General features: G+C 48.8%; 1 protein-coding gene across 1 annotated transcript in view; it reads left to right on the top strand.

Annotated features, from left to right (window-relative positions):
• The first annotated feature begins 3,449 nt into the window (after positions 1–3,449).
• Positions 3,450–4,260, top strand: part of Rftn1 (raftlin, lipid raft linker 1) — a 190,679-nt gene continuing 189,868 nt past the window's right edge. The window contains exon 1 of the mRNA XM_026785793.1: positions 3,450–3,468. The gene's annotated coding sequence lies outside the window, so the exon portion shown is untranslated. The remainder of the gene's footprint in view (positions 3,469–4,260) is intronic.

Below are 4,260 nucleotides of genomic sequence, written 5' to 3' on the forward strand. Positions count from 1 at the left end.
AACTCACAGAGATCCGCCTGCCTCTGCCTCCCGAGTGCTGGGATTAAAGGCATGCGCCACTACCGCCCGGCCTTACTCAGATTTTTCTTGCCTGGGAGAGAAAAACAACTCTGACTGAAACTCCCAGTTTTGCTGTTTCATTTCCTGTTTCTTATACCATTTCATTTTATATTTAGATCTTGTCTTTTAAACTCAAAAATTAAGAATTTTTTGTTGTTATTGTGCTAACTCTCCCTTGTAAAAACTACATTTTTCCTTATGTCTAAACTGACAGAAAGAGGGTGTGTTCAGTGTAGCTAAAAACAGTGGGTTGAAGTAGGAACATGATGGAAGGAAATTCATATTAATTAATATATACACATAATTTCTTATTGTCCACATACTGTTATGATTCAGTGTGAAATGTCCCTCACAGATTTATGCCTTTTGGTCTCCTCCTGATAGTAACAGGTTTTTTGGGGGAGGTGGAACTTTAGGGGTTGGGTCCATGTGGAAAAAGTAGGGCATGGAGTGAACCTTGAAATTTATGATCAGCTCCTGATTCACGACTTCTCTCTGCTTTCTGTCAGCTACAGATGTGCAGAAGCTCCCTCACCATGACTTCTCCATGCTGATGGACGGTACCTCCTGAACCATTGTTCTACATCCTTCTTCTCTTAAGTAGCCACCTTCAGGTACTCCATCCCAGTGATGAGAGGAGCTGGTACAGGCGCTGGTGCTGGTACCCCACACCCTCTTTATATCTGGGGAATATGAGGACTCACATACAGGAATTCGTTGTTTAAAACACACTCTCACACACATACTGGCCATTGTGTATGCATATCGAATCTCTGGCAATATGACTTATTCACTAATATAAACCAACAACCGTGTCCCACCAACAGAGTAGCCCTGAAGGGAGTGGATGCTTCTGCTCCCACCCCTGGGTGTGCAGGCTACTGGCAAAGCCAGGCTGGTGCTCAGGCTATGCAGGGAGACAAGAAGCAGAGAGCGGAGTGTTTCGCCTGATTCCTGAGATCCAGTCTCAATGACGCTTTGCTTCAGAGAGCACATTCTGTCTGAGCCACAGGAGGGCCTCTGTCCCCTGAACCTCCTGTCTCACAGACTGGGAACTCAGAGATAAACCGAGGAGCAGACTCAGGACAGAATAGCAGTAATATTTGCCTTCTGCATGGGGTGGGAGATGGGATATTTGGCTTCATCCAACACTTCTCCAGTTGGTGATGCCTGAGAACGGCTTTCTCAGTAATGCTGGTTTGACTACTTTGGACATGAGTTGCTTGCCCATGTAAATCAATGCATATGCAACATTACAAACTCCCTGCCTTCACCCAATTCACATTCTCCGACTGCACTGCAAGACATAATCAGAGGCTTGTCACACTGTGTGCTCTGTTCCAGTGTGACCAGGAGGAACCAATTTGCCAGAGTTACTCCATTACATGGAAGAAGGGGCAGGGGCTGCTCAGAAACCACCACCCTGCAGCTTCTACCACATTGTCTATGGCAGGAACCACAGCCACCATGCTTGGAGCCATCTTCCTGTAACCATGGACGATGGAGCACTTCTGAAAGTCACGCGCTGTGGCTGCAGAGCTACATCTGGTACTCACTATAATGATGACCTATGCCGCCCATCGGCCTGAATGCCACTCACAGGGTGGGCATAAGCTCTGGGTTTTCAGGTCTTACGATTGAACAATTGAGGCAGTCGTCCTTCATGTCCCATGCTTTTGCCAGGCCTACCTTCTGTCCCAGGTTGTTATTTGTGTCTTCAAAGTCATGGGAAGAGAGTTAGTCCAGGGTAAATTAGGAACAGGGTGTGCCTGGCTCAGGTGGAATTATGGGAAAAGGTGGGCAGGGTAGGATGCTGTCGTCTTGGGATCAGCATAGCTAGAGGGCATTAAAACGGCTGTGGCTGTGACTGTCACCAGATGAGGGGTGTATCAAGACCAGGGTGAAATCACTCCAGCTAGGACACACCTTCCCTTGAGCTGTGGTGGGTTTACACAGGCCTTCCCTCCTTTTCCCAGAGGGTATGAGGAGAACCGGCTTCCCCATTATCTCAGGCCTGTGTTTTATCAGCTTCCCACAGGCTGCATCCCAGTTCAGGGAGCATCTGTGACCTGTTGTGCAGTAATAGCTTGGTCGTTCTCGTGTTCGGCTCCCTTCACAAGTACTTAGTGTGAAATCATAGGGGAAGGAAGTGTGAGCAGGAGAAAAACAGCACTATTACACAAGCCCCCTCCCCCCCCAAGAGACTGTTGTGAGAGAATTAAAAGCTGCTGCCCTAGGACATTCTAACAGACAACACTGTGAGGTTGCCAAGGTAACCCACCAGGAGACAGCTCCAGTGTCTCTGGGACTGAGGCTGGGGAGATGAGGACAGTTAGAGGTAAGGCCCAGCTGCCCAGGGTCTGTCCCCTAACCACCCAGCCCACAGCAGTCCAGGTTGGCTTCTGTAGGACATAAGTGAAGCCAAGGCTGGGCTACTTATCAGGCATTAAAGGGAAAGCGAATGGGAACACTGTCAATAATTGTTGAATGTCGGCCACACAGCGCTTTCAATGAGCTGGATGCAGAGAACTCAATTCACTGCATACCTGTTTATCGAATACTGTGTACCAGGCAGGAAACAGCATGATGTATAGAAAGACGGGTCAAGCATTCCAGGAAAAACAAAACTAAACTAAACTGAAAAATGAAGAACTAGGCAGAGAAAATTTATTGGAGACATTTAAATACACAGTGTTGGCAATAAGGACAATACTGAGTGGAGGAAAATAGAAAAATGTCAGAATATCTTATTAACCCCAAGGACCCAGTGTTTACAAAACAAAAAACCCAAACCCAAACCACACACAAATATAAAACTACACACACACACACAAAATGTATAATCAGAAAGAATTTGCTTAAAAATAATCTCTTCTCTCTTTCCCTCCTTTCCAATGCCCTGTGATTCCTTGGGGACCATTGGCTGCTACCTGCAGGTGCTGCTTTCCGTGTGCTCTGAGCACCCAGGGCTCTGCACAGCGAGAGTCCTGACTCTCAGGTCTCAGCAAGATCTTTAGCAGAAAGGCCTCCCTTTAACTTAACAAATAAGCTTTCAATACTAGCCCTGCACCCTTTGACCCAGCTTGCTATTTTCTCCCAGTGGGGCAGCTGGGAATGGGAAAATGTGGGCAGGTGGAGAGGCATGCCAGGAAGCGGTGGGTGGAGAGGCAAAGGTGGGAAAGAACATTAATCGGGTGGAATGGTGACAGGAAGTAGAAGACAGATGGCTACAGGAAAGAAAATCCCAGAGTCTCTCACAAGAGTAGTCCCTGCAAACAAGGCAGTACTTCCTCCCCCTGGCGGGAGTTATTAGTACCAGACGGACCTCATTAAAACACACTGCCTAGATCAGCCCTTCACCGCGTAGCTCCACTGCCTAAGGACTCTTCTTTGCCCAACCAGAACAAGGTAATCAATTAGATCTCAGCCCCTTATGGTAATGATGATAATAAAGATAATAGCCGAGTCATAGAATGCTTCCAAGCATTTCCCATTTAATAATGCGTGGGGAAGTGTGCTTGGCAGATGAAGAGGCCCAGTCACTCGAGTCACAAAGGAGTAAGGACCGAAGGCAGGAATCCATCCTGATCATTTGTCTCTAAGGTTCCTGCTCTCAAAGCAGTTCTGTTCTCTTTCACTGGCCCCAAGGAGACACTACTTCACATCTTCACTTTGGTTTGTGGAATATTCTCCTTGAGGAACCCATCTTGCTAGGCTAAGATCACCTGATCTCTCCAAGATCTTAAACCTTTGGATACCTGTATAAGGTGGGGGAGGAGGGGCTGAGGCCAGTGGCACTATTTCTCTCCCCAGCACTATTTGCCAACAGATAAACCCGGCAGCATGCGCGCTGCTTGGGGACGTTCCCACCTGTGGAATGGGTGGAGAATGTACCTCTTTCTAGCTTTGCTCCACACCCTGGCCATCAGCATGTTGATGGCGGTCGCCTTTCCAGAATCTTGGTGCTCCCCTAAGCGGGTTCCAGAGCCCGGCACTGGGGAAAGCGAATTGGGGGAGGGCCGGGGTGGCTGAGCGCTGGCGGCGCACGGGGCCGACGGGTCTCTTGCGCGTGATTGCCAGGGGCCGCTAGGCTTCCCCCGAGAAGATACAGCGCAGCATATTTTGCACATGAGTTCAGAGGAAGAGGAAGTGTAGCGGGCGGACGCGCAGCAGCGGCGGCGGCGCGGGGTGGGTGGGGTG

This window comes from Microtus ochrogaster, linkage group LG2, assembly GCF_000317375.1.
Source record: "Microtus ochrogaster isolate Prairie Vole_2 linkage group LG2, MicOch1.0, whole genome shotgun sequence".
Taxonomy (NCBI): domain Eukaryota; kingdom Metazoa; phylum Chordata; class Mammalia; order Rodentia; family Cricetidae; genus Microtus; species Microtus ochrogaster.